Raw genomic sequence first — 21446 nt, 5'->3', positions numbered from 1 at the left:
TCTCCTACCTTCCAAACTTTACAGAAGCTCTCCTGCGAACCTTGCAGGTCCAGAGTTCGAGTCTCGGTCGGGCACACAGTTTTAATCTGCCAGGAAGTTTCATATCAGCGCACACTCCGCTGCAGAGTGAAAATCTCATTCTGGATATTTTCTACCTGTTTAAGTTTATCTTTCTCTATAATATCGTAAATATCGGAAAAAAGTCCTCACACGTAAACATCAAACACGCTTCTTTGCTGTTTATATGACGTCACTGTTACACATGGGCTGCTATATTAAGAACGGAACATTTTAATTGTTTCACTGGGTATTACAATTGTGCAATGCGTAGCTTATCCTGTTGTGACCCGAAGATGGTCAGATTAGTGACCGAAATCGATCGTTTTTAACAAAAATAAAGTTAGTCTTTGTTTTTGTCTGAAATGACACGTCGACGACGTTTACAACCCTGTCTGGAGAAAAAATCGACCGCACCCCCTTGCCTGCGTCGCTTGAAGCAAAGAGCAGACTTGATTCGCCTGCTGCTTATGTAAACAGGTTAACAGCGCAGCACGGCGGGCGATTCACTCTGACGAACGTAAGGAGACAAAAGCTGGGCGCATCGTCTCCGCTGCAACCACTTCCCGGTGCAAGCGGAGCCGGATCAGGGAGCTCTTGGAGAGGATCTCGTCGCTTTGCGAGGAAATAGGAAGCAGTGCCACTTATTCCGAGTCTGCCGCAGGAGCGTGAATACTTGGCACAAAATAAACGAATAACAGAGAGAAAACTACCAAAGATTGTCGGCTCGCGCATAAGTAGACACACACACACACACACACACACACAGTAGTGACACAGGAAACATCTAAGCTACTTGGCCTACAAGTAACTTGAGTTTGTAATACATGTGACCGCGTGCCTTCCCGTAATCACGACATAAAACTTGTCTCATACCTGATATTCGTACGTTGTGTAAAATTCGCTTCTTGTACAGAGATATATAAATAACGTACGCAGTCGACTATTCAGTTTAGTCTCGAAGCAGATTATCGTAGCGTGCATTGTTGCATCAGACTTACCAATTCTATTGCTTTCAATGCCCCTGATCACGTGTTCCTAACCTTTTTTTTGTAATTATGCAGGTTCGGCTCATGCAAGCGTACTTAAAGTTGTAGAAACTTTTGAGCAAAATTTTGAATAATGGTCGTGATCTCAACTATTTATCGCTGTTGTCCTAACAACTACCGATAATACCTGAGCTAGGCATTCAAGACTATCGGTGAAACCATATACTCTTCTAATAACTTCACTATAAATAAAATTTTCTCATGAAATACGAGTATTTAGTCAGATTAGTTTCAGTCCATTTTTAATATGTACTTTTCATCAGATTAGAATCCGCGGTATTGTCCTCTGAGAAGCTCACTTTATATTCTAGTTAATTTAAGCCATCGTAAATCAATGTTTTTGGACCAGAGATTTATTTTACATTTTTTATAACTTCCTGTTAAATTGATTTCTGGCAAGAATATTCAAACAAATATTATTCCTCCATTAACCACAGTAAAATAATCTTCTCTTCCTTCATGCACGATAATGGAAGGACACTCGTAAACCGGCTGATCAGTTTTGCATTAAATATGATACTATTTATTCACTGTACGTTGTACATGCACTTGGTCTCGTAATAAAATGCAAATAAACCGAACCATTTAAGAGCCAAGAACAGACCTCACAAAATAAGTGTTTGCACAGTACAAGACTCACAACGAAACTGAATACCATTTTACAACAATCGTATAAATGTTCGATAGCAATTAATTTTTCACTTTGTCACATCGCAATGATCCTAGGAGAACCATTATCTTGCAGTTAACGGTTGACGAGCAGGTATAATTTGTATCTAATGATTTGTGATGATCAAACGGCGCGGAGTTTAGTCGACTGCTTTTGCCAAATCTCCTCCAGCGAATATAAAGCAAATAAAACAAATACTTTGAAACACAATGGAACTCTGATAATTCGAGGAAATTGGGACCAATTTGGGAATCTCGAATTTCACGAAGAGTGACAGTTTTACAAACCTATTACATAAAAGTAGATTCAGCACCTGATGTTCCCGGTGTTATTGCAGTAAACAAAGTTATTTCATCAGTTAAAGTATAACTTAGGGTTTATTTTAATATTTCATTTGACTGGCCCTTATATAAACATAGGTTCGCCGTTAATTAACCTCTCTTTACCTACAAGCAAAAATGTAAATGGGTAATCTCCGAGGACATGTATACATCAAATAAATGAGGGCGTCGAGTTTTGTGTAGCTGCTACTCTGAGATCATGAAGCTGGCTGGCACTGCAGAGTAAATCGTGGTGAGCTACATCCAATTAGTCAAAGAAATGTTTGAACATCATTCAAGTGAGGTCAAGTGTTGGACAGTTTAAATGCTTTCTCTGCTGAGCGGAGTTGCGCTCTACCAAAACTATGGTTTTGGTGCAAATACAGTTTACATGCACAAACACAGAAAATCTATGTTACTGGTGTTATTTTGTACTCAATAGGACGCTGTTCATCATCGTCGAAGGCAAGAGTTTCCTGTTATAATTGATACTTGCAAAAATTGCCTAGCTATTACAGAATCACATATTACGTACGCTCGACAAAGTAGTGAAGAGATGTTTTATATGTATTTGTTTTGGATTTTTTTTAAATTTTACGTCTTTGGAGAAAATTTCTTTTCCTAGTGCTGTGTGATAATCCTCTATTATTTTCTTTATTTTTACTAGAACATTCCTCTGTTTCATCTCAAAAATCAAAAATTTCTGAATAAACTTGAATTAAACAGTGACAGTTGGACTTCACTTAAAACTTCCGGGCTGATAGGCCGTGGTCGAGGTATAAAACTGTCCCCTGACGTTTCGTCTACGACTGCGGGAGACATCCTCGGAGGTAAAGCGGCGAACTGCGAAGAGAACTCGAGGAAGCGCTGATTATATAGGCAGAACAGATTGCGCCACTATCAACCACGTGGCGTCGGCTATGAGACTGTCTCTGGTAATGCCAGCATTCTCGATTGAAAGTAATCGATCGTCACGCTTGCGATACAACGCTGACATCCAAATTTTATCCAGTTTAATACCTTCGTCTTTCCTGTTACATATACATGGGTGCACAATAATGCGAGGTTTTTGATATGACGCTCGTCTCGCGGAATTTTGTTTCATGATCACCTTCCTGGTAAACATGTTCCGCTACGGCCGATTTATCCGTGTGACCCAGGCGGCAATTCCTCTTATGTTCAACAAGACGGGTGTTCACACTTCTCTTTGTGGTACCGATATAAACCTGTCCACAACTACAAGGAATTTTATATACCCCCGGTGTAGACAGAGGGTGTCGTGCATCTTTTGCCAATCTTAAATACTCTTTTATTTTCCTGGTGGGTCTGAAAATATTTTCCACCCCATACTTGCTTAAAACTTTCCCGATGCGATCTGTGACCTTACTAATGAACGGAAGAAAAACTTTGCCCTTGGGCGACTGTTATTCGTCGTTGCTTCTGATTCTCTGCCTAGAGCGAAGTGCTCGATCTGTATCCTTGCTAGAATAGCTATTCTTCATGAAAGTTGACCGTAGATGTTCAATCTCATCATTTAAATAAACAGGTTCACAAATTTTGTACCAAAGTTTTCATTACACCTCTTTTTTTGTCTAGGGTGGTGGTTTGAATCTTTATGTAGATAACGATCAGTATGTGTGGCCATTCTATACAGCTTATGGCCCAACGTTCCGTCCCGTCGTTTAATCACAGACACATCCAGGAAATTCAGTTGCCCATTCCTTTCCGTCTCCACAGTAAATTGGATTTTCGGATTAATGCTGTTTAAATATGTCAGGAAGGCATCCAACTCCTCTGCTCCGTGTGTCCATACTACGAACGTGTCATCGACGTAGCGATACCATCTGGCTGGTCTCTTACTGGCAGTCTGCAACGCCCATTGTTCAAAAATCTCCATAAATAAGTTAGCCACAGCAGGACTGAGAGGACTGCCCATGATGATCAGTGACAGTTGGAATTTTACTGCAAGTGCTGTTTATTTTTAAGTAACAGACAGGAAGATAACTACGTAGAACAAAAATATTATTTTTAAGTAACAGACAGGAGGATAACCATGTAGAACAAAAATGTTTCGTGGGTTATGTGCCCCTTTATACATTCACACTCAGCGTCTAGATGGTTCACCACCTCCAGTTTCTAGAGCAATGTTATGACACTGATCGCATATGCAGACAAAGCAACTTAAATGAGGTAACGCCTGATAGCTATGCAACACACGTTACGTACAGGTAACACAGTCACTATCTTAACGACCATAGCGTCCGCCCCAGTAGCTGAGTGGTCAGCGTGACGGATTGCCGTCCTCTGGGCCCGGGTTCGATTCCCGGCTGGGTCGGAGATTTTCTCCGCTCAGGGACTGGGTGTTGTGTTGTGTTCATCATCATTTCATCCCCATCCGGCGTGCAGGTCGCCCAATGTGGCGCCGAATGTAATAAGACCTGCGATATGGCGGCCGGACCTGCCCCGCGAGGGGCCTCCCGGCCAATGACGCCAAACGCTCATTTCCATTTCCAACGACCATAGCTACTACAGAAACTGCGGTAGTCTAAGATTACGTAAGACAGTCTACGGTAGCAAAGAGTGGTTTTGCATCTCTACTGCCGAGTAATTGCGTCTGGAATTCGCCTGTGCACTCGCCTCGTGATGTCGCAGCTGCTGTTGGCCTGCTCTCGCAGGGAGCGAGCGCGGCTGGTTTTTCGCCGCCGCCGCCGCCGCCTCGGTGCCGCCGTGGCCCCCGCCGCGCATATTCAGCCCGAGAGCACAACGGGCCGTGCCGGGCCACGCAAACACTCCACAGGAAATTGCTTTCCCCTCATGCGCCTTCCTCTCGCCCCGGCAGCCTTTTTCCGCCGCTTTCCTCATAGTCCGCCCGCGCCGGGCGTCTTCATTTTTCGTTGTTGTGCCATAGACTCGCCCTTTGACGTTTTCCTTCCTTGCGAATCCGGAATCGTCGCGCTACTCTCTCGCTCCGTTCCCAAGATGCGTTGCGCTACGGTCTCAGGAATAAGGCTTTTTGGCCCACGCTAGCAAGGTCAGATTGTGCTCTACGTTCACAGATGACTTCCGCCCTTGTTGCGTCCCTGAAGTTGGCGAAGAAATCATTAATCCAGTTTATACAGGGAGAGACCTTCAGAATAACATCGCCGATCACAGTAACTGAAAGTAAATTTCAGTAAAAATGAATTGCTTTGTAATAACATTTATTCTTCCGTTAGCCATCTTTCGTGCCACTCGAGGCTTAGCTTCAGACCATTGGTGCGACGGCTTGCTGAAAAGTAATGCCTCCGAATTTTTTATGTGAGAACTCTTAAATCTTTATGAATAAAACAAACATTATTGACTTTTAACGTCTTTCTTCTTCGCGTCTACGTATTTCCAGCCCTCAGCCGCTAGAGGGCTCCGAATTGTTGTGTGTAACAAGACGACGTGTAACGTAACTATGTCAGTGAAGCACCGAGCTGTAACCGAATTTCGGATTCGAAGAATTCGTCCACGTGTTGGGTACCTCTCCTTCGGCGCGACAATACCGTGCCACACACGAGCGCCGCGACATCTGTAACAACCTGACGCCTTGGGTTCACTGCCATCCATCAACCTCTATACAGCCACGACATGGCCCCATCCGACTGTTGTCTCTGTCTGAAACTTAAAAAACACCTCCCAGGACTTTACTTTGATAGTGGTGAAGCGGTGCAATCTGAGGTGACGTTATGTTTCCGTCAACAAAGTCAAACATAGCACAGTGGCGATATCTACAAACCGGTCTGTCGTTGGCAGAAATGTGGTCGCCAGGGTGACTATTTTGAGAAATAAATATGTAAAGATGAAGCGAATTGCGTCAAATAGTTCAAAATGGTAAAGATGTATTCGCCTAAGAGTCCATCTCCCTGTGCCAGCTTGCAATTCAATCTCGTCATTAAGTATATCATTGCCTTCAAGGACGGTGTTGGTATTTCTGCTTCCAAAAGAGTGAAGATCGTCTGGACGGCTTCCAAGAGATTCTCCATTATCAATCTGCAAATAACAAATCAGCTATATCAGCGTCTTCCTCTGAATCCGATACACTGCTTAAAGATGCAGAATGTTAAAAACTTTTATTTTATTTAAAAAGCTTTAAAAGGTTTGACAGGAAAAATTAGGAGGCATTAGTTTCTAGAACGCACTAGTATTAACAGACATTTCATAATTTGCACCAGGTGCAGCTAACACGTGTTACTATTGTGTCTGTGTATTCTGATACCCACTCTGTAAGAAAATAACTGTCTACATATTTCTTTTTATCACGCTACATAATATCAGTAACTTGTTATATCTGCCACATAATTATGTAACTAAAACCCGCGCCATTAGCTGGGTAAAGATAATTAGAGGACTGCATATATAATGCTGCTCTATTTTTCGAATAACATATGTGAATGAAAGAGCGCGTAGATACAGTTCTTGTAATTATTAGGATTGTAGGTTTAGCCTTAAGAGGTAAAGGCTTGCTATTATATATAGTGTCTTTCCTAAGAGTGGTCAGGCGCATCTTCTGTGGTGCTGTAGCGATTTTTGCAATTTCGTTATTCCTTCGTGTAGCTAGTGTTAACCCAAAAGCCGGCCGAATTGGCCGAGCGGTTCTAGGCGCTACAGACTGGAACCGCGCGACCGCTACGGTCGCAGGTTCGAATCCTGCCTCGGGTACGGATGTGTGTGATGTCCTTAGGTTAGTTAGGTTTAAGTAGTTCTGTTAACCCAAACAAACAGTGCACTTCACTTCCTCCCTGTGTTGCCCTGTGTCGATGGAAAGCGTCGTTTGTTTCCTACTACACACGAAATTATTTTTAAATCGAAATTTTAAGTGCCCATTCGATAGTGCGGGAACAGATCAGTCAAGTGCGATATTTTTTATATCGATATTTATTAACAGGAACAGCAAAACTCTAATAATAAACAGTGCTCCAACAGCGACAGCACTGCCCCGGCTCGCGCTTACTGCTGCCACCAAGCATCCAGTGGTATAGTCACTGCTGGGTTGCTGTTTATTCTTCGCGGTTTACTGTCTTTGTTAATACACAAGGACAAATAAGCACATCGGACTAGACTAATTCTGGAGCGCTCTCCCCAAGGGGACGTCAGAACCGCACTTAAAAATCATTTTCTTTGTAATGGGAAATAAACCGACGCCTTCTGCTGACGCTGGGCGCCGTATCAAAGACGTGACGAGCAGTAATTATTTGGACTGACTCCAGCTACACATTGCAAAAACGAATTTGTGGATATCTGGCGAAACACCAGAGAACGTGCACCCCTGACAACTCAAATATATAAAAACCGCCCGAATAGCCGCGCGCTTTAGACCGCTCCTTCCGTGACATTAGAAGCCGCGCCGTCCTCGAATCAAATGCGCCCGACAGGTCCGATCGCCAAACATCAATAAAGCGTTAGCACACTTTCACATGGGGTATCGTTAGAATCGTTAGATATGGAAAGTTGTTGAACAGAAATTCCGAGAAAGAGGGGGGGGGGGGGCGGAGGAAAGGGTGAGAAGGGTTGGCTGCTTTGAAGTGCATCCGGCCAGCCTCTGGTCTGCTATTGCGAAATCACAATGATTAACATGCAGACCCCTTGCGGATGCGGGATAAAGGTCAGGAAATAGATATATATCCTGGTGCTATCCCTTCCTCCATCCCCTCCTAGGTCGTTATTTGTGTACCTCACTCTAGTATTATCTGTACTTCAGGATGAACAGTAAATGTTTCGGTATGTGCTAGTGTAGCGCGACCGCTACGGTCGCAGGTTCGAATCCTGCTTCGGGCATGGATGTGTGTGATATCCTTAATTTAGTTAGGTTTAAGTAGTTCTAAGTTGTAGGGGGCTGATGGCCTCAGATGTTAAGTCCCATAGTGCTCAGAACCATTTGAGCCTTTTTTTTTGTGGTAGTGTAGACTAATTGAAATAAGTCATTGCATAAACTATGTGTACAATTTTTATTGTTTACAGCGATACGTTTTCACTTCATGTGTTGATACTCCAGCTGCTAAGGGTTTCAAATGGCTCTGAGCACTATGGGACTTAACTACTGAGGTCATCAGTCCCCTAGAACTTAGAACTACTTAAACCTAACTAACCTAAGGACATCACACACATCGATGCCATAGGCAGGATTCGAACCTGCGACCGTAGCGGTCACGCGGTTCCAAACTGACGCGCTTAGAACCGCACGGCCACACCGGCCGGCTTGCTGAGGGTTTATTTGTCGTTGTCAATTTTCTTTAGAACTGTCACTTGTGAAGGTGTGCCTAAGACTACATAATTGAATTTTTCAACTGTGATAGTGATTGTGATCTTTTGGCAAGTTCTGTTGTATAGTTTAAGCATACTGCACTTATTCACACACGCTGAGTATATCGATACGGTATTTCGGTAGCCTACCGATTTTGTAATGGAAACGCTGCTGCTGATTGCAGAGAATACGATAGACGATATATCAGCTGCAGAGTACGAGATTCAATAGTTTACTCATATTTCGAGAAAATTGTGCGAGACTGATGCAGTGGCTAGCAGTCACATTTCATCCGAACCAGCACATAAACAGCTGTAGAAGCAACAGAAGAAATTATTGAGCTACTTGAACGAAGTCCTTCGATTAGCACGTGTAAAATTTTTGTACTATCGGAGTTCCAGACACAACATAATCGCGGTCATTACGTATGCACTGTCTTTTATTATTATCATTTATAGTTGAGACTTCGAGAAGGAGATGATGTGTGAGTAGATTTTTGTCGTTGGCTGACTGCAAACTGCCGAGTAATCCCACTAACCCTCTTCACTGATGAAGCTACTGTCACTAACGAGGGCATCAATAACACTCATACGCTATACTGGTTCTCCGTCGAAAACACACATGCATTTAGAATTATATATTAATACCTTTACAGGCGAAAATGTGTGCCTCGACCGGGACTCGAACATGAGATCTCCTGCTTACATGGCAGACGCTCTATTCATCTGAGCCACCGAGGGCACGGAGGATAGTGCGACTGCAGGGACTATCTCGCGCACTCCTCCCGCGAGACCCACAATCTCACCTTATATGTCCACACACTATAATGGTAGTGTCCCTACCCAACACACTCATTACTCGTGGAAGACATTCTTACCAAGTCCCGTAAGAGTTCGGGCAATATGTGTGCATCCGCACAGAAGAGGAAGGTCATGGCCGGTATTGCCAGAACTATATACTTATATACACCAAAAACTTCTTCCCGCTTCATCACGTAGAACGTAGACAATAGTATTGTACTTTCGGAATCCGACGGCTGTGGATCTGCAAGGGGACATGAAGCATCTTCACATAACAGGTAGGAAGTTCAAGGACGGACTGGTTTAATTATCGCCAAAGAAGAGCGTGGCCAGTTAAACTGTACGTCCCCTATACCACCAGCTAGGACTCACCGGCTAAACTGAGATATTTCTGGAGACAGTGTGAGTGGGGAGGAGGGTGCAGCCTGATCAACAAATTTGTCATTTCATTACCAGATATTAAAAAAGACAAGTTTTTTGTACTGTGTTTAATGGCGGAATAATATTCGCCAACATTTTCTGTCCACACATTAATTTAGTTGTAGGTTATCATAAATCCAACATACATTCGTTCGTCAATCACTGGAATTTTCTAGTGGTGCTTGACTAACTCTGAGATGTCCGATGACGTGCTTGTTCCGCTAAGGCGGTGGCTTTTCATATTTTCAGGGAGTCTTCTTGCCGCTACTTGTGCTCGTGAGTTTTAAGTAATTGATTTCTCTCTGGAGATAAAAGTTCTTTTCCGTGAGTTGTGCTTCGCCGTATCTCAGAGTCCGATAAAAACTTGACTTCCAACCGTAGCACCGCAACGCCGCTCTCACTTGCCCCTCCCCGCTATCAGCGGCATTATACAAAACAGCCCAACCTGCACCATTATAATGGCAGCAGAGTAGCCATCGTGGACTAAGCGCACATAATATTTTTCTAACTTAAGCTTACACCATCTATAAACTTTAATAGTATTACTTTATGGTCAGACCTTTATTTTAAACGCCTAACGATACAAATAAAAAGTGCTATCTACATCTCATAAACCATCCAAAATTCTGGAATTGCTATGTAAAATAGCCTGCTTAACAAGCATAAGATTTTATTTGAAGAAACCAGAGTAATAGCCCACGCATCGAATTACTGGGACTCTGTGATCCGGGAAGCAGTCGAAATTAGACTTAGCGATAATAACTTTAATAGTGACAACGGCTATGCACTTTGCAACACTTGGAAGAGTGCACTGGATAAAGAAAAACTGGATAAAGAAAAATCGCAGAGAAAATCTTCCCGCACTTTACCTCCTGATTCAAGGGATGGCGCTGCAAGCAACGCAGGATAGAAACTACATCTATGGAAGTAGAGGGCACCACTTCACTTCGCGCCATATCGCTGTTGCTATGACGTATTCCAGCCAATCAGAAGCCGTCCTTGGCATATAAAAGTGGGAACCTCGCTAGTTCACGACAGTCAGTTTTAGCCCTGACGACGACCATGGAGGTAGTGGTCGAAAGCTTGGAGTTTTATCCTGAATTGACGCGGCATGTACACAGAGAGATTTTTACTCAAGAAATACGTCGCGAGAGACTTCGTAGCCATATGTAAAATATGGTTTGTCATACCATCATCAGCTTACCGAAAACTGCGATCCTGCCTTTTTTCGGGAAAGGTTCATTCTAATTGCATTTTTTAAGTACGGGACTCATATGTCTTGGACGATTGTAGGAAAAAGTTTTTAGTCACAAAAATTTGTCATCCTATAGATTTCGCTGTACATGAGTTACAACGAATGCTACACAGTTTGAATATTTTTCCAAATGTAATTTGCGTAATAATTAATGGAAATTTATTGTTCACTAAACAGAAATATATGATTATGTTCTAAAAATTCATTAAACTTCAGTATTTTGTAAAAGCTAAGTATATAGTGTCCTTTACATGCGACACATATTAGAATCCCAAAACATTTATAAGTTCGTAAAAATAATTTTTGCCGTTGTTTCATTCATTTTAATTTTTGCAAGAGCGAAAAAGAAAGAAGTTGACATAAAACTGTTTATAACACAAAACCTGGATGTCGTTATAGTCATTAACTTGAAAAATACTGCTTCTACAAGATACCAGATGTTCACATTTTCAAAATAAAAACTGAATACTCATCAAATTATCAGTCAGTACTTGCAGTGCATTAGTCTTCATTTCAGCGCGCCTACAGAATGTCCTTTGTCTTATAAAGGAGCAAATAAAAAGCTCTGTTTAGTACTACAAAGCTTGTAAGTAGGCTGCTTAGGTTTTTATGTTGGTAACGCCAAGTAGCGCTCTGTATGAAAATCACTGACTGTGCTGTGTGCAGTCTGTGGCTGGTTTGCATTGTTGGAATTTTTGCTATTGTAGTGTTGGGCAGTTGGATGTGAACAGCGCGTAGCGTTGCGCAGTTGGAGGTCAGCCGCCAGCAGTGGTGGATGTGGGGAGACAAATGGCAGAATTTTGAGAGCGGACGATCTGGACGTGTGTCCATCAGAAAGAGTAAATTTGTAATATTGGATATCATGAACTGATATATATATGATGACTTTGGAACATTATTAAGATAAATACATTGTTTGTTCTCTATCAAAATCTTTCATTTGCTGACTATGCCTATCAGTAGTTAGTGCCTTCAGTAGTTAGAATCTTTTATTTAGCTGGCAGTAGTGGCGCTCGCTGTATTGCAGTAGTTCGAGTAACGAAGATTTTTGAGAGGTAAGTGATTCATGAAAGGTGTAGGTTATCGATAGTTAGGGCCATTCTTTTGTAGGGATTTTTGAAGTCAGATTGCGTTGCGCTAAAAATATTGTGTGTCAGTTTAGTGTTGATCAGAATAAGTAAAGAGAGTAATGTCTGAGTACGTTCAGTTTTGCTCAGCTGTTTGAAAATCAAATAACGCAGAGGTTTATCAGCACAGTAATTCATTAATTTTGCTAAGGGGACGTTTCAAGCTGAATGGTGAAGTTTTACTGCAGTGACAGGGTAAAATGTGATATAAAGCATGTGCTCTGGTGTCGTGAGAAAGTGTCTTCTCTTTGTCAGTAAAAATACGAGGCCAGAAATCGTCTCCTTTCAAACAATGAGCACTTTATTAAGGACAAACGAAAATGAAGAGTAAATCTTTCTTTATATTATTATTATTATTATTATTATTAACATTCATCGAACTTTTTAGTAAAATGATTTCTCGTCCCTTGAACTTCAAAAATGCACTACATTAGCAATTTTTGATGCTATAAGAGCACATAAGTTAGATACAAAACTGCAGGACTTGCTTCTCAAGTAATTTTCGAAAGAGGACCATTTCAGTATACTTGCATACTCTACAAGCCACCTTAAGATGCTTGGCGGAAGATAGCTTTCACTCCTAATTTTCATTTCCTTCACTATTCCACTCACATATCGAGCGAGGGAAAAACGATTTCTGTATGCCATCGCACAAGCCCTAATTTCTCTTAACTTCATAGTCATTACGTGGCATTAGAATCGATCTGCAATCACCTTCGAATGCCGTTCTAGTGAGAGTCTCAGCTAGGGAAGTGCGATGTTGTCAAGTAATCGACGCTGTTTTCAGATTCATCTTCGACGTACAAACATCGATGACCGACAAAATATCTATTTTGTGATGAATTTATAGAATGCAACATAGAAATACATCTAATAACATTTATTAATTAATAAATACAGCAGTGATTAATATTACATATCGCGCAACTTTTAGTTCATAGTCTTTAAAAACAATATTTTTAAGGGAAGTTTGCGTTGTTGCCAGAGGGAATATCCTGCTTTTGAGCACAGTCTTTCAGATGCTGACGATGTGGCTATGCAACTCAAATATTTAAGTGCAATTACTTGTGACTTTTGTAGCTTCGTATAGGTACAACCGAAGAAATACTACACTTCTTTCGGATGCTGATTAAGATCTAGTAGCGATCTTTTAAATGATAAGTAAACTGTCATTGTACGTTTTGGTATGAATTACACAACGGAAGGATAACTGTGTGTACACTGTAAGCCGTAACTCCAACAACACTTCGTTACAACTCTAGGTACTTGTTAAAAGATGCACTTCACGGAAGATAAGACTTGTAATTGGTCTGTAGAACAACACAGTGAGTAACTGCTATCACGCACTCTTTGCCATCCCGCTGCTTATTTGACGTAACACTCGTCCGACAACCGTACACGCTCCGATGCACGCAAAGCGGCCGGTTGCGATCTGCTGACTGCTGCAGAGCGCGGTCCTTTCTCCGCTGTTGTTCGCTGGCACCGTTACCAACGGATAGGTGGCGTTCCCTACCCGCTGAGGCCAAGGTCGCTACACCGAACCCCTGCCAGGGAAAAAAAGAAAACTAACTTCAGCTGAATTGAAACGGAATCGCCCTTTTGATCCATAACGAGTTTCCGCTGCAGCTGTATCGGCTGTGTTGTGGGGTAGCTTGCTGCACCTGAGCGGGCGGTGCCCGGTTGGTTTCTGGCTGAAGAGCAAATGTTCCTGCTTTCAGTCGCTCTGAATTATTGCCCTCCATGGTGACGTGTGACAAATCGCAAATGAGTTCCACTGGTGTCCTTACCTGACACGTGCAGAAGAATATTCGGTTAATCTGACCCTTGAAACAGGTAGTTCGATTTACATATTTATTTATCTTTTTCTCGCCGGTATCAGAGGTCAATATTTTTGTTCAAACGCCGATGTTAGACGTGAGTATCGATACTGAAACATTGATGTTCAAACTCCCAACTACGAACATCCCTAGTCTTAAATGGGGCACGGAAGTTTATTTATTTATTTACATGTCAAGTTCCGTAGGACCAAATTGAGGAGCAAATCTCCAAGGTCATGGAACGTGTAGAAATAAATGTTCATGAACCTGAAAAAAAAATCAGTCCATAAGTTTAAGCAAACGCTATTCGCAATACAATGAGAATCAGCTTAATTTTTCAAGGAACTCCTCGACAGAATAGAAGGAGTGACCCATGAGGAAACTCTTCATTTTCGATCTGAAAGCGCGTGGATTACTGCTAAGATTTTTCAGTTCGAGTGGCAGCTTATTGAAAACGGATGCAGCAGTATACTGCACACCTTTTTGCACAAGAGTTAAGGGAGTCCGATCCAAATGGAGGTTTGATTTCTGCCGAGTATTAACCGAGTGAAAGCTGCTTATTGTTGGAAATAAACTAATATTGCTAACAAGAAACGAGAATAAGGAATATACATATTGAGAGGCCAATGTCAAAATACCCAGACTCGTGAACAGAGGTCGACAAGAGGTTCGTGAACTCACACCACTTATTGCCCGAACCGCCCGTTTCTGAGCCAAAAATATCCTCCTAGAATGGGAAGAGTTACCCCAAAACATAATACCATACGACATAAGTGAATGAAAATAAGCAAAGTAGACTAATTTACGTGTCGAAGTATCACTCACTTTCGATACCGTTCGAATAGTGAAAATGGCAGTATTAAGTCTTTGAACAAAATCCTGAACGTGGGCTTTCCACGACAGCTTACTATCTATCTGAAGTAGTCTTTTGTATCATTTAGTTAGGAACATTTTAACAGCACTGCAGCTTTTGTTGCGTTTCGCTGTTCTCTGTTTAAGGTACAAGTCTTCTGTGGCACATTATTACGAGAAAGTAAAGAAAATCCGTGCAGCTAAGCAGCCACGAAGAACACAAAGTCAACATGCCGTTAAACTTAACGGTATTGCTTGTAATCTCCCGGAACCGTACTTAACACTAATAAACAGTGCACATGGGAGCTACACAACAAGCCTTTAATGCCTTCGCACATCTTTTAAATTCTCATCCGGATTAGCCTTTAAAGCTAGCGCGCTAACGCCATCACACTACAGCGTTTTGTTAATAGATTTTTGTTTCTTGTTTCACTGTTTCCTTCGCTACTTCTTTCACAAAGCGTATTACGAGACCAAATTTGTGTCACATATGTGAACACTGCCTAAGTATACTGGTCGTGCGCGTTGTAGCCCAGTTCCACGTTCTTCAGCTGCGCATATCTGTCGACGAAACGGTTATCGCAGCGCGCGAAACACTGTTTTACGGAGGAATAACTCGTCTGTTACTACCTATGTTATTCAATCATGTTTCTGTATTGTGGGATACTTTTTACTCTTATAGCTCACATTACTAAACGAATAAATCGGTCACCCCAATTCCAGTTGTGGGGGACTATCTAGCTGCTTTGAGGGGGAACTACAGTTTCATTTTCAGAACTTCATATAATTATTGGCCATATTTAAGAATTTGAAATGCCATCATAGTTTACTCATTAAGTGATATAATCTTACGGTAAAGGTTTAACACAATAAAAGAAGAATTAAATTTATAAATTTATAAACTGCGTGTATGTCTTCAGGCAGCGTAACTCACGGCGCGAAAATTACCCAGACTATATTCACCGACTATGTGAGAACGACAGCACTTAGCGATGTCCGCCAAACTTTACAAAATGGTTCAAATGGCTCTGAGCACTATGGGAATTAACTTCTGAGGTCATCAGTCCCCTAGAACTTAGAACTACTTAAACCTAACTAACCTAAGGACGTGACACACATCCATGCCCGAGGCTGGATTCGAACCTGCGACGTAGCGGTCGCGCGGTTCCAGACTGTAGCGCCTAGAACCGCTCGGTCACTCAGGCCGGCCAAACTTTACAAATAATATCAAATCTTTAAGAAACTTTTTCTCTCTGGCACCTCTACACAACAATGATAGGAAGAAATAAGATTATCGCTTGTTACATTTTTACTGTTCATGTAGTAAAACATGAACAGGAAATCAGACATGAAGTTTTTATTTATTACTCCTTTACTGTTAACTGTATTAATAACACTGTTGCCGATAGCATCCTCATCTATCACGGAAACTACGTGCAATATTACATCACGGTACTACACATAGTTCAGGACACATGATGTCATAACCGCGAGGGGTAGCCGTGCGGTCTGAGGCGTCTTTTCACGGTTCGCGCGGCTCGCCTCGTCGGAGGTTCGAGTCCTCCCTCGGGCATGGCTGTGTATGTTGTCCTTAGCGTACGTTAGTTTAAGTTAGATTGAGTAGTGCGTAAGCCTAGGGACCGGTGACCTCAGCAGTTTGGTCCCATAGTCCTTACCACAAATTTCCAGTTTTTACTTGACGTCATAAACATTGAGATGCGTGAAGAGCTTGCTTTTCTTAAAACGGAGCTGTTATATTGATGGGAGACCCACTCTTTAAAGAACATGGCGTGGGGGTTTATTGGTGTTAACTAATTCATCCAGATCATAATTACAGTGGTTTTGGACTGGAGACGTAGACAAAACACAGGAATTCGAGTAACGAAATGTCCGCGAAAGCTATTGTACAATTCTGTGATACATCTGGTTCGTATGAGAGAAGCTATAATGTGTCAACTGCACAATCATTAGTTTCTTCCATCTGGTGAGCCCCGTGTGCTGACCGACTTCTCGACTGTGGTGCAGAAGAGCCTGAGGTCCACACAGCGTTCTCCCAGCGCAAGTTGTCAGTTTCCCTGACCATAAAGCCGCTGCCTCCACTCAGCTGGCCTCATGAGTCGGAGGGCACACCGTTAGAATGGGGCCACCAAAGAAAATGACCTGGCAGTGTCAGGAACTAAACGCGGTTCCTCCACTCAGCTACAGGGGGCGTATCTTTTCATTACAACATGTAATACAGGGTAAAATCGGAAGAGGAGCAACGCAGCCGATAGACGTAATTTATTCATCTTTGTGTTTATTCGACCGGCAGTCAAACAACACTATCTGTTGTCTTGTAATTGAAGGGTACAACCGGAGATTTGTGTGGTCGATATGGGCGGCACAACCAGGTCATAGTCAGCATGCATTATAATTTAGTTATCTATGATCTCTGGTGTAATTTAAATGTTTTATATGTCTTGATAATTTCGCTTAGATATCTTCCAGTATCCATGAAATAAAAAGGAATTATGTCCTACACAATTCGCCATATATAGGGTGTAACGGGCGTAAGTGTAGATATTTTGTGTGTTTTTTTTCTCTACGTCGAACAGTCTCCCATTAACGCGTCAATTAATTTATTATCTGATGTATTCTGCATGGTCTCAACTGCACGACTACGTGGACTACACCCGTCAGTATAGATTAACTGTTCTGTTTCCATGTATCCACTGGTCAACACTGACCTGGCTTGCTTTTGCCACGTGTACCTGGACGTACTAAACAACCTAAAAACATACAGCTTGTAACAGCTATAATTATTAGTCTGCAGACGGCTTAAATATTGATGTAATGTTGTTCACTGCACCGTCCTCAGTCACCAATAGAAATATTCACACTTATACACGCTAAGCCTGTATATATTCTGAAGATGGTTGAGTCTACTACTGAAACAATAATTATAAAATATTTGTTTGTAAATAAGAAGTTTTCTTAAGTTATTATTAACAATGTCGGTGTGGAACCTGCCACACAAGTTACAGGTTTCGATATGAAGATGTGGTGACTATTTTTCGTGTAATATCATTGCGTGTGGCTCTGTGATAAAGTGCCAAACTACAATCACCAAGGCCGGTTTCGATCACTGGGGCAGTCCTTTTTTATTACTAATACATTCTTTCTACTATGCTACTGATTTATTAATGGAAAAAATGCCAGTTCCCTTCGTTGTTCTGAGCCAATGTGAAACTGATCATCCACTGTAACTGGCGAAGCATCCATTCAAAGGTTGGGAAAGGGCGGGGCATACCATATCCAATTAGATCATGGTTACTGAAGCTGGCATCGTTAACATCAATATTCGGGTTGAGGAATGCTTTATCTAAAGTAACTGTTTAATTTTTGTCCGTAGCTATTTTTTTCCCACTTACTTTTGCGTTGCATTAGAATCCTAGATCCCCTATTCAGTGCTAACAATACAGACGAAGAGGAATGTTACGATAGGCTTGGCGAGTTATATCGTCTCTCTCTCTCTCTCTCTCTCTCTCTCTCTCTCTGTCTCTCTCCAAAAATACGCGTGGTCTGTTAAAAACTGTGGTAGTTAATGCCCGGTAAATAAATGTTGTTGCAGAGAGAGGCACGATATAATCACGTAAGTAGCAGCACTATTCTTTTCACTGTTACGTAAATTCCTTGTTTAAAACTGACCTTTTATACCGTTAATTATGATTTGAATAATATGCACGGCAGCGAAAGTAAGATTTTTACCAGTCAGCAATTTACGCTTAAGCAAGCCTGGGTCTCGAATTATTATTTATTATCTTTGCTTTCGTCGTGTATTTTTAATGAAAACTTTTCAGCAAAAAGAAAGTTTTTCCTCGTATCAAGACACTAAAAGTTTTTTTCGTGTGGATTGAGCCAGAATATCACGTGGTTTGTTATATTTCACGTAATGGACTGCCAATGCGCCGTTACGACAAGAGAATGGTATATGGCCAATGACAAAACTTGGGTTCTACCGATAGTTAATTATTTCCGTTTAATTACATTCACAGGAAGGAGAGGTATGAAATGAGAATAAAAGGAAAAATACTTTTTATACATATTTTGTGAAAAAAACTTACGTACAATTAACAAAATCTTGCGTTCAGAAGCAACCTTATACCAAAGTCCTAATAGTTTCGAGAGCTGACACCAGAATGATCACTTTATTCATCCAAGTCTTTATCCAAAAATTATACAGTAATTCGATGACATTATATACTCCTAGTCTTTTTTATCCTTAATATTTCTTACACAGAAATGTATTTATTATTAATATTTTCATGTTTAAAACACGTAAAAGTGGAGAGTATTCTCGTTCCAAAATAACATTTCATCGTTGACAGCACATTTAAATACATAAGAACCCATACTTTTATTCGTTACTGACGCAGTTCACTTGAGCTTATCGTACCACTCTGGTTTTCAGAAGGCTTTTCAAGAGGCGGTACAAGGTCCGCAGCGAATGTGAAAGGTAAAGGAGCAGCGAAGCGTGACTGAAACGTAGAAAAAGACGTACTTGATCAGTGACCCGGGTAACGGCTGAGAAGTGGGATAAAAAGACGGGTGAGTTTCAATTAGCTGGCTGCAGCGGATTCCTGGGAACGCCGTTAATAGAGCTGTCACAGTGCGCTGGTAGAGCAGGAGTTTGGGCAGGGCACGAGAGGAGAGGGACAGCTGACGCGCGTGTTCGTTGCGTGTAGCACGACTGACCCTGCCGCGTGCGTCCCATTCACAGCACGGCCCGGTTGTGCAGCGCCGAGGCGGGACGCGACCGCCGGGTCTGTCTCTGTTCTCTGGTGTGGGAGGGAGAGGAGGGGAAGGCTCTGCTCCCAGGCAAAAACACATGCCCACCACTGCCTTCTACACCCTTCTCACCTGCGTTCCGCCAGCGCGTGGCGAAACGTGCGTGCATCCTGAACGCTGTAGCATCACGCCGGTATTGACCTAAAGTTTGTAACGTCTCCTAGCAAAGCACATATTCTATGTGGTAAAAAAGGAGAAAGGAATAATTGCACTGGATGACTGTGATTGCGTGGACAACGACTGTGTGAACTTTATATAATAAAGAGAAACCATTAAGTGCCATGTTTTATAACTGAAGAGAATTATGTACCGATTTTTTTTAAAGATAATACCTGTGTCGGGCGATCTTCTTGAGGACCATATTATGGAAATGGAAGAGGAGGTAGATGAAGATGAAATGGGAGTTATGATACTGCGTGAAGAGTTTGACAGAGCACTGAAAGACCTAAGTCGAAACAAGGCCCCGGGAGTAGACAACATTTCATTAGAACTACTGACAGCCTTGGGAGAGCCAGGCCTAACAAAATTCTACCATCTGGTGAGCACGATGTATGAGACAGGCGAAATTCCCTCAGACTTCAAGAAGAATATAGTAATTCCAATCCCAAAGAAAGAAGGTGTTGACAGATGTGAAAATTACCGAACTATCAGTTTAATACGTCACAGCTGCAAAATACTTACACGAATTCTTTACAGACGAATGGAAAGACTGGTAGAAGCTGACCTCGGGGAAGATCAGTTTGGGTTCTGTAGAAATGTTGGAACACGTGAGGCAATACTGACCCTACGACTTATCTTAGAAGAAAGATTAAGGAAAGGCAAACCTATGTTTCTAGCATTTGTAGACTGAGAGAAAGCTTTTGACAATGTTGACTGGAGTACTCTCTTTCAAATTCTGAAGGTGGCAGGGGTAAAATACAGGGAGCGAAAGGCTATTTACAATTTTTACAGAAACCAGGTGGCAGCTATAAGAGTCGAGACACATGAAAGGGAAGCAGTGGTTGGAAAGGGAGTGAGACAGGGTTGTAGCCTCTCCTCGATGCTATTCGATCTGTATACTGAGCAAGCAGTAAAGAAAACAAAAGAAAAGTTCAGCGTAGGCATTAAAATCCATGGAGAAGAAATAAAAACTTTGAGGTTCGCCGATGACATTGTAATTCTGTCAAAGACAGCAAAGGACTTGGGAGAGCAGTTGAATGGAATGGACAGTGTCTTGAAAGGAGGGAATAAGATGAACATCAACAAAAGGAAAACGAGGATAATGCAATGTAGTCGAATTAAGTCGGGTGATGCTGAGGGAATTAGATTAGGAAATGAGACACTTAAAGTAGTAAAGGGGTTTTGCTATTTGGGGAGCAAAATAACTGATGGTCGAAGTAGAGAGGATATAAAATGTAGACCGGCAATGGCAAGTATAGGTTTAAATATCAGGAAGTCGTTTCTGAAAGTATTTAAATGGAGTGTAGCCATGTATGGAAGTGAAACGTGGACGATAAATAGTTTAGACAAGAAGAGAATAGAAGCTTTCGAAATGTGGTGCTACAGAAGAATGCTGAAGATCAGATGGGTAGATCACATAACTAATGAGGAGGTGTTGAATAGAATTGGGGAGAAGAGGAGTTTGTGGCACAACTTGACCAGAAGAAGGGATCGGTTGGTAGGACATGTTCTGAGACATCAAGGGATCACCAATTTAGTATTGGAGGGCAGCATGGAGGGTAAAAATCGTAGAGGGAGACCAAGAGATGAATACACTAAGCAGATTCAGAAGGATGTAGGCTGCAGTAGGTACTGGGAGATGAAGAAGCTTGCACAGGATAGAGTAGCATGGAGAGCTGCATCAAACCAGTCTCAGGACTGAAGACCACAACAACAACAACAGTGTGTAAGCTTAGGGACTGATGACCTTAGCATTTAAGTCCCACAAGATTTCACACACATTTGAACATTTTTTTTTTTTGAGAGTATGTCACAACGAGTATAAATA

General features: G+C 41.9%; 1 protein-coding gene across 1 annotated transcript in view; it reads left to right on the top strand.

Moving 5' to 3' along the window:
* Positions 1–21446, top strand: part of LOC124776034 (division abnormally delayed protein-like) — a 1005302-nt gene that overhangs the window by 466811 nt on the left and 517045 nt on the right. The window lies entirely within an intron of this gene.

Source organism: Schistocerca piceifrons, chromosome 2 (genome assembly GCF_021461385.2).
Source record: "Schistocerca piceifrons isolate TAMUIC-IGC-003096 chromosome 2, iqSchPice1.1, whole genome shotgun sequence".
NCBI lineage: Eukaryota > Metazoa > Arthropoda > Insecta > Orthoptera > Acrididae > Schistocerca > Schistocerca piceifrons.
The sequence above is the reverse complement of the archived record's forward strand: the minus strand, read 5'-3'. Positions and strand labels throughout refer to the sequence as shown.